The sequence below is a fragment of the Saimiri boliviensis genome, chromosome 1 (genome assembly GCF_048565385.1).
Source record: "Saimiri boliviensis isolate mSaiBol1 chromosome 1, mSaiBol1.pri, whole genome shotgun sequence".
Taxonomy (NCBI): Eukaryota; Metazoa; Chordata; class Mammalia; order Primates; family Cebidae; genus Saimiri; species Saimiri boliviensis.
Window position 1 is genome coordinate 235,839,177 of NC_133449.1, and position 12,547 is coordinate 235,851,723.

General features: G+C 41.9%; 1 long non-coding RNA gene across 1 annotated transcript; it reads right to left on the bottom strand.

The window, feature by feature from the left end:
- Positions 1-11,490: 11,490 nt before the first annotated feature.
- Positions 11,491-12,340, bottom strand: LOC141583476 (uncharacterized). The gene is made up of 2 exons (XR_012516099.1): positions 12,283-12,340; positions 11,491-11,964 (listed from the first exon to the last, which is right to left on the bottom strand). It is a non-coding gene; the product is annotated as an uncharacterized LOC141583476 (long non-coding RNA).
- Between the last annotated feature and the right edge of the window lie 207 nt (positions 12,341-12,547).

Genomic DNA, 12,547 nt, shown 5'->3' on the forward strand with positions numbered 1-12,547 from the left:
TCTGATCCACTTTGAGTTAATTTTGTGTATGGTGTGAGGTGGGGTGGGGTGGATATACAGTTGTGTCCCCACCACTTGTTGAAAGCTATTTATTCTCCCACTGAATAGCCTTGGCACTCTTATCAAAAATTAATTGACCATAAATGCATGGATCTATTTCTGGACTCTTTATTCTATTGATCTATGTACATATCCTTATCCATTATCACACTATCTTGATTACTGTAGCTTTGTAGAAAGTTTTAAAATGAGGAAGTATGAGTCCTTCAACTTCGTTCTTTTCCAAGGTTGTTTTAGTTATTCTAGGTCCCTTATCACTTTCATACGAATTTTAGAATCAGTTTGTCAGATTCTGAAAAAAAAGGCAGGCTTGATTTTTATAGAGATGACTGAACTGGTAGATCAGTTTGGGAAGTAGTATTGTATTAACATTATTAAATCTTCCCATCCACGAACACAGGATGTCTTTTAACTTATTTAGGTCTTCTTTAATTTCCATCGACAATGTTTTGCAGTTTTCAAATGCCTTACTCTTTTCTTTTGGTAAATTTATTTCTAAATATTTTTGATACTATTATAAATTGAATTGCTTTCTTAATTTCATTTTAGATTGTTAATTGTTAGTGTGTAATATTGTTGAATACTAATCTTGCATCCTACAACTTTGATTAACTCACTTTTTACAAGTTTTTTGTATGAGTTCCTTAGGATTTTCTGCATATAAGATTGTGTCTGTGAATATAGATGTATGCCTTTTATTTCTTTTTCTTGTCTAATTTCCCTGGCTAGCACTTCTGGTATACTATTGAATAAAAGTGTCAAGAAGAGACATCCTTGTTTTAGTCTTGATCTTAGAAGGAAAGCATTTAGTCTTTGACCCTTAAGTATGATATTCACTGTAAGTTTTTCATAAGTGGCATGTATCAGCATGAGAAAGCTCCCTGTTGCTCCTAGCTAAAGTTTGTTGAGTGTTTTTCTCATGAAAAGGTATTAAATTTTGTCAAATACTGTTTTTGCACACACTGAGCTAATCATGGGGTATTTGTCCTTTACATTATTAATATGGTGTATTACATTGATTTTTTTTAATGCTCAGGTAACTTTGCATTCCTGAGATAAATCTCACTTGGCCATGGGGTGTAGTCCTTTACATATGTTTCTGGATTCAGTTTGATAGTATTTTTTGAGATATTGGTCTTTAGTTTTCTTGTGATGTTTTTTGTTTTGGTATCAGTGTAATATTATCCTTATAAAATGAGTTGGGAAGAGTTCCCTTCTCTATATTTTGGAAGAATTTGTGAAGGATTGGTCTTACTTCTTTTTTGAACAGTTAGTAGAATTTACCCTTGAAGCTCTCTGGGCCTAGAATTTTCTTTGCAGAAAGTTCTTCAATTACTAATTTAATCTGTATACTTGTCATAGGTCTATACTGATTTTCTATTTCTTCTTGAGTTTAGAGTTAATTAAACCTCTAAAAGAGGTTTAATTGACTCACAGTTCCACAGGCTGTATAGGAAGCATAGCTGGAAAGCCTCATGAAACTTACAATCTTGGTGGAAGGGTGAAGGGAATCAAGTACCTTCTTTACATGGTGGCAGGAGACAGATCAAAGGCAGAAGTGCTACACAGTTTTAACAACCAGATCTCATGAGAACTCCAACATGAGAACAGCAAGGGGAACATCTGCCTCATGATTCAATCACCTCCCTCCAGGCCACTCCTCCAACACACGGGTATTACAATTTGACATGAAATTTGGGTGGGGATGCAGAGATTCACCATATGAGCTGTCTTGGATATCAGAATTCCAGGCTTGCTGGCCTTGACTTCATAACTTACATCACTTGAGAGATATACCATGAGCTTTCCTGGGTCTGAGACCTTTGGACTTGGACTGAACCAAACTACCAGCATCCCTGGGTCTCCAGCTTTCAGATGGTGTATTGTTGAACTTCTCAGCCAGCATAATTATGTGGGGCAATTCCACTGATAAATCACCACTGTACATCTATGTACATAGTCTATTAGTTCAGTTTCTTTGGAGAACGCTGACTAATACAGATTTGGTATCAGGGAAGCCAAATGTTATTCCTTCTTACTATTTTTCTTCCAGCACAATAGAAGAGATCCATGAAATTTTTCCTTTACAAAAAGGCTGTGATAAGTGCACAATGCTACTTAATGGTGAAAAGTGAATGTTTAAGAGTTAATTATTATTTGGGCTGCAAAAGCAGAAAATCACTTAATTGCAACAGCCAAGCAATAACCAGACTTTCAAATGAACAGTATACGGTTGCAAAATTTGTAGACCACAACCACTCTCCAAATACAGGTGTAGTGAGTGTTTCAAAGATTATAGAAGAAGTAAAAATGCAGGCAAAAATTACAATAAATCTCTCCTGTGAAATTATTCAATCAGGTATGACATCTAGCACTTCACACATAGCACTAATTTGCTATACTATGCATTTCATCCTCACATCATTTCCAATACTAGAGGTATAAATTGTTTAAAGACTTTAGAGAGTTCTAATTTGTTAAATGCATTTTTCTTTTGCAGATTTGACTCCATGAAAGTGCATTATCCCAAAGTTGACTTTGTGTGTAAGTATTGTGTATGTATGTAAAAATGTCTAAACTTCCTAAATAAATGAAGAGATGTCCTTTTTGTACATCTGCATTTGTGAAAAATAAAATTTCTCAAGGTTTTGTGTCTTTGGGCAACTACATATGCCAGGGTGACTCACTGTGGCTTTTGAGAGGATTGATACATTTATGCTGTTTTTTTATATTTACCAGTGTGTTTACCTTTACTGGGAGTCCTTTATCTCGTGGATTTGAGTTACTCTCTGGGATCTTTTAACTTCTATCTAAAAGGCAAGTCTGCTAGCAGTGAGTTCTCTCCCTTTCTGTTGATCTTAGGAAGTTTTAATTTCCCCTTTAGTTTTTAATTATAGCTTTGCAAAATATTAATTTCTTGATTGACAGTCTTTTTTTAAGCACTTTAAGTATGTTATCCCACTGCCTTCTGGCCTCCATGGTTTCTTATGAGAAGTCAGCTGTTAATCTTACTGAGCAGCCATTGTATGAATGAATTGATTTTCTCGTGTTGCTTTCAAGGTTCTCTTTTTGTTTTTCTTTTGAAGTTTTGGCTGATGTATCTAGCTATGGGATTCTTTGAGTTTATACATGGAGTTTGTTAAGCTTCTTGGATGTGTAGAATAATGTTTTTCATCAACAGTTGCAGCTATTATCTGTTCAAATATTCTTTATTTCTGTCTCTTCTCTGCATTTAGGGCTCCCATTATGCTTATGGTGATATATTCAATGTTATCTGACAGGTCTCCAAGGTGCTGTTCAGGTATTTTTATTTTTCTTTATTGTTGTCCCTCAAATAGGATTATCTCAACTGTTAAGTCTGAGTTTGCTGCTTCTTTCCTTTTTAATCTAAAATCTGCTGTTGAGGCCAGGTGCAGTGGCTCACACCTAAAGTCCCAGCACTTTGGGAGGCCAAGGTGGACAGATACCTTGAGTCCAGGAGTTTGAGACCAGCCTGGGTAACATGGTGAAACATTGTCCCAAAATTTTTAAAAAAAAAATTAAAAAAATAAAATTTGTTGTGAGTCCTATGATGGTTAGTTTTAAGTGTCAACTTGCCTAGATTAAAGGATACCTCAGATAGCTGATACAGCATTATTTCAATGTCTGTGAGGGTGTTTTCATAAATGATTGGCATTTAAATCAGTGGACTAAGTAAGGAAGAACCCCTCTACCCGTTTACCCAATGTGGGTGGGAACCATTCAATCTACTGAGGGCCTGGAAAGCACAAGAAGACAGAGAAAAGGTAAAAAAAAAAAATTCTCTCTCTTCTGGGGCTGTAACACCCATCCACTCCTTCCCTCAGACATCGGAACTCCAGGTTTTCCAGCTTTTGGACTCCAAGATTTTCACCAGTAGCTCTTCTAGTTGTCAGACTTTCAGACTTTCAGACTTGGACTGAGTCATGCTACTTGCTTCCCTGGTTCTCCAGCTTGCACATAGAATATCATGGGACTTTTCAGCCTCCATAATTGTGTAAGACAGTTTTCCTAATAAATCTTCTCTTCTCTCTCTCTCTCTCTCTCCCTCCCTCTTTCTGTAGCTATAGATACAGATATTCCTACTGATTCTGTTTCTTAGAGCCCTAATACAAGCCTCTAGTAAATTTTTCATTTTAGTTATTATCCTTTTCAAACCCCAAATTTCTATTTGGTTCTTTTAATAATTTATGTTTCTTTATTGATATTCTGTTTGGTGAGATATTGTTTTCATACTTCCCTTTAATTCCTTAGCCATGATTTCCTTTAGTTATTTGAACATACCTATATTAACAAAATTAATATTTCTGTCTAGTATCTGAGCTTCCTTAGGAAAAGTTGTTACTGACTGCTTTTTTCCTCCTGCATATGGGCCATACTTTTCAGGCAATTGTTACTGCTTCTGGTGTTTGTTTAGTGACTCTCTTGGGCTTAGTACTTTTTGTCATGTGTGGCCTTTAAGTCTCTGGTTGGTTAGTTTAGTAGTCTAATGATTAAGCAGAGATTTTATTAAACTCCTTGACCAATAAATCTCCCAGCCTTTTCCAAGAGGCTCTCTGTGTGTTGGAACATGTCTTTAATGTTCTAGCAAGTAGATAACAACTCTACCTAAGCCTTCATTTCCCGCTAGTGTAGAGCCTCAAAGTAAGAAGTGAGAATTTTGGATCTTCTCAGGTATTTTCATGACGTATAGACAGCTCTGGGCATGCACACTGTCCTGTGCATGTGCATGGTTTACTAGATTCCCAGAAATATGTTGGAGCTCTGCCAATTTTCCTATGAACATCTCATTTACTAGTTTTTCCTTTTAAGATTTTTGGTCAGCTTCTTGTTAGCTGTGACTGGTAGTGGTGCCTTAGATGGTGGTAATGTTAGACAATTGCAACTGATTGTTTTCAGCAAGCACCCTGTAGACAGACTGCTTGTACATAGAAAGCTCTAAGTCACATCAAAGAAAGAGAAACCCTAAGAATGGAGCTTTGCAGCAAGTTGCCAGACAATCAAATAGTGCTAATTCTATGAGGATAGGGTTTTGTGGAAGCTCCAAACCTATCTGCTCTCCCAGTGGCTACTAGACTGCTGGCTGTCACAGTTGTCACAGTTGCTAAACTGTTAGCTTTTACGACTATGATGGAGCTGTGTAGAGGGTGATGGGATTTAGGAAAGGTTAAAACACTGGACAAAATTTAGTCTAGAACTGTCCAGGGTTCTGAGTTTAAATTCTGGCCCAACTATTTAGTCAGCGTAGTAAGTCACACATTCCTACTGGTTTCGCCTCTTTTTCTGAAGAACAAGGCATGTGTTTCAAAAGAAACTATAATTGACAATGCCAAGTGTGAAAAGAATGTGGAGTAACTGGAACTCTCATCCATTGCTGGTTGGAATGCAAAATGGCACAGCCACTTTGGAAAATAGTTTTGAAGTTTTGGATAAAGCCAAACAAATACTTGACATAGTGTTGCAGTCTCACTCCCAAGTATTTACTCAAGGGATATCAAAATGTATGTCCATGCTAAAATCTGTATGTGAATATTTATAGTGGCTTTATTCATATCAACAAAACCTAGAAAAAAAAGTCCTTCACCTGGTGAAAAGATAAACAAAATATAGTACATCCATACAATGGAATTATATTCAAAAACAGAAAAAGAACAAATCATGATATTTCAATAACACGGAAACATAGATGACCCTCAATGCATTATGCTAAGTGAATGGAGCAAGACTCAAAAGACTCCATATTGTATGATTTTATTTGCATGTTCTTCTGAGAAAAACAGTGGTTTCCAGGGGCTAGGGGTGAGAAAAGAGATTGACTACAAAAGAGTATAGAAATATTTGGTGGGGGGATTGATATAACTGTTTAATATCGTATTGGGGAAGTGGTTTCATGATTGTATGTGTTTGTCAAAACATGCAGAACTTTACAATTAAAAGGATAAATTTTGTGGTAACTAATTTATACCCTAACTTAAAAATAAATAAACAAGTAAACCTAAAGGAGGTACAGAGGGAAAAAGGAAGTTCTATTGCTTTCTGAAAACAAGAAATCTTGAACTCTGAGGTCCTGGTTGTCCCTAGGGCTGTTCCCTCCCTGCAAGAGCCTGTTTGGCACAAATCCTCAGCCTTCTCTTTGTTTCACTGAAGACATGTAGACTATCAGATATCTCAGCTTAAAGTGACATAGAACTGGTCCAGTTTAATTCATCGTTTTGTGCAGGACGTTTTTTGACTCACAATCCCATCTTCCAATGTATGTGAGAAGCAAGAACTCCAGGGAGGACTGCAGCAGTTGTAAGATGTTGAGTGATCCTCTAGCATTATTTTAAACTTCCATGGAAACATTGTCATCACATCATGATTCTGATTTTTTCCATAGCTGGAGCTAATTTAAGTTGTTATTACTCCCTCGGTGGCCAAGCTTTGGTTACCTTATAGGCAGACCCCACAATGCAAGGAGGACAAGGCAGAAGCATCATTAAGGGAGCTGCATGGAGACGTGTAGGAGATAGTACAGAAACTACTGAGTCTCATATTTTTTCCTATGATCTTTAAAGAGCCTTCATCTTTTTTCCTGCAAAATGAGTCTTCATCTTTTTTCCTACAGTATGTAAAGAGCCCTTCCTTTATTATTATTTTTTTTTACAAATATTTGGTACAGTGTAAATTCTTGGTTGGGTACAACTTTGAAGTTTACATGAAAAAAACAACCAGCTAAAGAGAAGTCAGGAGCAGGAAAACAAGTGGCACTAACCAGCAGAGGAAAATGGACACACAGTAAACATGCTAGAGAAGAATGTTTTCATTCTGTTCTGGTTATACACTGTGGACACATGGCATGCTTTCTTGAAGGTTTTGGCCTGGGCTGCCTTCTAGCACAAAGCTCTGGGAAGATGCTGGGGGCCAACCTGTCTTCCCCTCACTATGAAGTGACCTTAACAATCAGGCTTCACCCATATCTTACTGTCTTGACCTTTCCTCCAGGAGCAGGATTAGGATTTCTGGTCACCCACTGCTCATGGGGCAAGATGAAGAAAAGAAATCCCTGGGAGACAGTGATGGAGATGGAGCTCCACTGTGGGAGTGTCAGAGGGGAGACAAGCCCCTGAGGAAGTTACCTTTTAAAGCAGATCTTCCTATACCTGCTAAAAATGGCAACATGATGAAGAATCTCAGCAACTCCATGATGCTGGGAGATATGCTAAGCCTGCCCATGAGGAATTTTCCCTTTAATACTGGCCAGAGGAAGCCAAGGATTTTACAAAGGCAACACGAAATCTTTCAAAGGCTCTAGATCACAGCTTCTCATTTCTGTCCATTCTGAGGTACCTTTCTTTTCTTTCTTTCTTTCTTTCTTTTCTTTTCTTTTCTTTTTTTCTTTCTTTTTTTTTTTTTTTTTTTTGAAGTGGAGTCTTGCTCAGTTGCCTGGCTGGAGTACAGTGGCGTGATCTCGACTCACTGCAACCTCTGCTTTCCTGGTTCAAGCAATTCTCCTGCGTCAGCCTCCTGAGTAGCTGGGACCATAGGCGTGCATCACAACGCCCAGCTAATTTTTATATTTTTAGTAAAGACAAGGTTTCACCATGTTGGTCAGGATGGTCTTGATTTCTTGACCTCATGATCCACCCACCTCGGCCTCCCAAAGTGCTGGGAATGTAGGCATTCAGGTACTTTTCCCTGATTCCTTTTGCTCCTATTACTCTTAAAACAGACTGGCAAGGAAGGGTAGCAGGCTACGGGTGGCTACTGAGAAGGCTTGCCAGGATGCCAAGCAGGTGGCAACTCCCTGGAGACAACTTAGCTATAAGTGCAGGAAGAGGAGCTCTGTGTAACTTCCCAAAATTGCTCCCATTCGATCTGTCATATTCTGCAGTCTTGGTCCTTTTCCCTGTATGGGCCACTTGCCCCCTGCCTCCCAAGTGAGGGCTTCCAGTACCTCCATCCACTGTTCAATTTTAGTCCAGCTCATTGGTTGCTAATGTTGCATTAGCAATATACCCGTTGCATATTTTGTTTATTCCTTATTTTTGACAAAAAGAGCATGTGTGGGGGGGCTTTAATAGTTTTTGTTATTGTTATTTTGTTTTGTTTTTTTGTTTTTGAGACAGGGTCTTGCTCTGTCACCCAGGATATAGTACAGGGACATGATCACTGCCCACTGCAGCCTGGCCTTCCTGGGCTTAAGCGATCCTCTCACCTCAGCCTCTCAAGTAGCTGCAACTACAGGTGGGTGCCATCATGATTAGTCAGCTTTTTAAAAAAGTTTTTTGTAGAGACGGGGATCTCACTATGTCACTCAGGCTGGTCTTGAACTCCTGGCTCAAGTAATCCTCCCACCTGGGTCTCCCAAAGTGCTGAGATATTAAAGATGTGAGCCACCATTGAATAGTTTTTAGTGATAAAATATTTAACTCCTGCTTGACCAATAATAATACTAATAATTAACGCTGAACTTTGTTATAGACTGAATTGTTTTCCCTCAAAATTTATATACTGAAGCTTTAACCGTCACTGTGACTGTACTTGGAGATAGGGCTTTAAAGGCATAATAAATGCTAAATGAAGTCAAAATGCTGGGGTCCTAATATAGCAGGACTGGTGTCCTCATCAGGAGAAGAAGAGACACCAGGAGTGCCTATGTACAGAGAGAAGGCCATCGGCCGTCTGAAGGCGCAGCATGAAGTTGGTCAACTTTAAGTCAAGGAGAGAGGCCTCAGAAGAAACCAAACCTGCCGACTTTCAGCTTCCAGAATGGTGAGGATTAATTTCTGCTTTTTAATGCACCCAGACTGCAGTACTTTGTTATGGCAGCCCTGGCAAACGAATCAAGCCTATACTGTATGCTTGATTCTGCTAAGTGTGTTACATGCATTATTTCAATTAACCCTCAAAACAAGTCTATGTGATTATCCCCAATGTACAGATGAGGCAGCTGGCAAAATAAGTAAGTGCTGAGGTTTGAACTTAAGTCTGCTGACTACAAAACCCTGCACATAAATTCACACTACACTGCTTCAAAAGGAAGTGTGTGGCCCCAAATGCTCTCAGATAGGGGGTCATCTTTTAAAATAGATCTTTCAGGATGATTTGTTGCTTGCTAAAAATGGTGTAGAGCAGCAGATACACTCTAGAGGAAATAAAAAGATCCAGATTCCAGCCCTGACTCAGCCACTGACTGAGGGATTGTAGTAGACTGAACGGTGGCCCCATAAAAAATACGTTCAAGTGCTAATTGCTAGAACCTGTGAATATCACCGCCTATGGTAAGAGTAATTATCACTTTATATAGAAAAAGATGTAGTTCAGATTTTGAGAGGAGAAACTTATCCTGGCTTATCCAGGTAGGATCAAAATGCCATCAGTGTCATAATGAGATGGGAAACGTTCCCTTGTTTCCCTTGCACGGCGTGTGATGCAGGGTGTGGCTCACTTCAGTGCTCTGATGCCTCGGTGTACTAGGATCATTGGATCACGCACGGGCTTGGAGAATGAGTGCAAGGCTTTATTGAGTGGAAGTAGCTCTCAGCAGATGGGGAAGGCAGAAGGGAGATGGTTTTCCCCTGGAGTCAGGCCACTCAGCAGCTCGGGCTCTCCTCCAACAGCCCTGGCCAAACTCTGTGTCATTCCACCATGCCGGCCTGCCGGTGCTTATCTGTGCGCTCTCCATGTCCTCTCAATGTCCAGCTGCTTGTGTCTCTGCCTGCTAGGGTCTCGGGGTTTTCATAGGCACAGGATAGGGTTGAAGAAGGCGAGGGTGGTCTTGGGCAATGCAACATTTAGGCAGGAAAACAGAAATGCCTGTCCTCACCTAGGTCTACCGGCACAAGCCCAGGGGTGGAGCTCTTACCAGGGTCCACGCCCTTCTCTATCCAGCACTTTTCTGCCCCCACTTATGTATTAATGAGAAAGAGGGAAATAACACAGACAGAAGAGAGGAGAAGGCAAAGGGAAGACAGAGAGAGAGATGCAGCCACAAGCCAAGGAATGCCAGCAGCCGAGGGAGGCTGGGAGAGGCAAGGACCCTTCCCTAGATCCTCCAGAGGGAGCCTGGCTCTGCCAACACCTGGATTTTGGCCTTCCAGCCTCCAGCACTGTGGGAGAAGACATTTCTGTTGTTTAAGCCCCCCAGTTCGTGGCACTTAGTTACAGCATTCACAGGAAACTAATACAGAGACTTTGGACACATCGCTTACTCCTCCATGAAATAAGCACGTGGGTAAGATGGATAGTTTTGGCTTGGGTGCTTGGTTGCTGTGCTTGAAATTATCCACTGCTGGAGTCACCAAAACTTTACAAAGTTTTGAGGTTTGAGCATCACCCCAAGGTACCTGAAGCAGAACTGCTTGGATGTGGGCTCAGAAAACAGAACCTGTAAAGGGTCTCCAGGTGATTCTAATGGTGCCTGGCGGCAGGCCCGGGTTTCTCTGTCTAGGCCCTTAAAGCTCTGAGGGTCTGTATTTCTCACTAAACAAAACTCAGCATTCCCTGTCGTCCCCTTCTTCCAAAGCTTCAAGAAACAGTTTGAACTTTCGGGCAAGGAGAGGGACAGGACTTTCCAGAATAGAAATGGATGGTAAGGGAGTCCTCCCAGGACCGCAGAGCGGAATGGAGAATTTAGGGAGAGAGGGAGGAGAACAGCAGGGCAGCGGGTGGAAATGAGAATGCCTGGGAGGTCTGGGGAGCCTTCAATAACATTGGAGCGGACAGCGGACAACGGAGAGGGCTGCGGGGCCAGGGGCGGCACCTGTGAAAATAGCAAATACTTGAGCCAGAGACGGTACACATCCTACCCTGGCTCCTGCAGGTTCCCCGCAGAGGCAAGGATCACAGGGCCAGGGTGATGTGTCTCCCACGATGTCAGCGTCCCCGGGGGCCCGTCAGGAATTTGACAAGGGAACCCGCTTGGGGCTGCAGTGACATCTGAGGAAGGCGTATGAGAGGGATAGAGGGGGCGAGAGTCAGATCATCATTCCCAAAGATATGGCTTTAACCTCTGCCCCCTCCTGCCCTCCGGCTCTGGGAGACCCCAGCAAGCCAAGAACCTTCTCCAAAAGGGAGGGGAACGGTGCGGGTGTGGGGAGGGCCTCTGCCGGGCGCCATCATCTCCACCACACAGCTGACAGACACTTGAGAACTTTCCTTCCCAAGCCCGTATCCTGCTGGTTCAGGGCAAAGTGTGCAGCTTTCCCACCAGGATCAGTGAGGAAATGGCCTGGTTTGGACTCAAACAGACTGATTTGTTTTCCCAACAAGGCCTCCGCTCAGTTCAGGGAGCCCCAGTGATGCCCATTTTTCCAGGGTGCCTCTCCCACCCGCCTCTCTCTCCCCACTCTGAGAACACATCACCTAGTGTCTGTAGGGCTTCTGCTTCTTGTTTGACATCCCTTATTTACAAAGCAAACAGAATGTTCCTTTTAACACACATCATGCTAAGTTTATTAATGCAGAAAACAATCCCAGGGGGCCGACCCAGGGGACCCTTGAAACCTGCCAGCACAAACTCTTCAAACGATCAGCCCGTCAGATCCTCCAGGACAATATTTCACACAATGGAGTAAAAATAATATTTTTCTTTGGACCTTTCCAGTCGCTTTTGTGGTGAGCAGACAGAAATTATTTTCTTACTCTGCTCCCAGAGCAGAAATCTGGACGAAGCTGCGTTTATTTGTTTAACACAATGATTTCATCCTAAATGTCTCGACAGCAAATAGTTGGTGGTTTAATAAAGGGCCTTTGAAAGGAGGCTGGAGCTGGGGAAATGTGAGGCATGCGGCTCGTGGGGGCGAGCAGGTCGTGGGCTGCTGAGACTGGGTGCCCCCTCCGCCTGCCTGGGAGCCCTGGGGGTCGTGGCGTGTTATTGCTCCCTGATCAGAACAATTTGTGCCGCTTCCATTCCTGGAAAAGGAAGGAGACTGACCTTTCGGTCACGAATACCGGACCTTCCCCAAGACCAGCCCTGCCAAATACAGACAGACATAACCCCAAAGCAGATACTTGAACCTGCGTGAAGAAAAGAGGCCTTTTGTACTTCCCGTGATTAAAAATTATGTCCTGTGTCAGCCAAATGGTGGCTGCTGTTTTGGTGCCAGCCTAGAGTTCTGCAGCCAGGACAGTGATTAGGAGAAGGGAGAGGGATCAGAGCCAGCTCAGGCCTGATTCCCGAGCGAGCAGAACCTACCCCACCAGGGCCAAAGACCGTGGAGCCTTCCAACCTGCAGTTAGAGGTGTCAACAAAAACTCAAAAAACTCATTTGCATTTGACTTCTTTTCCTTGGGAAGTATTGAAAGGGGCAGTAAAATGGAAAAAAAAAAACGAACACAGAGGAAAAGAGCCAGGAGAAGGTCATGAGTGGCATAACAACTGCGCAGGCGGCCCTGATTGCAGCCCCATCATTTTACAGCACAGGAGGGAGGCCCAGAGAGGGGCAGTGACATGTCTGAGGGCACACAGCTATTAGAAGAAGAGCCA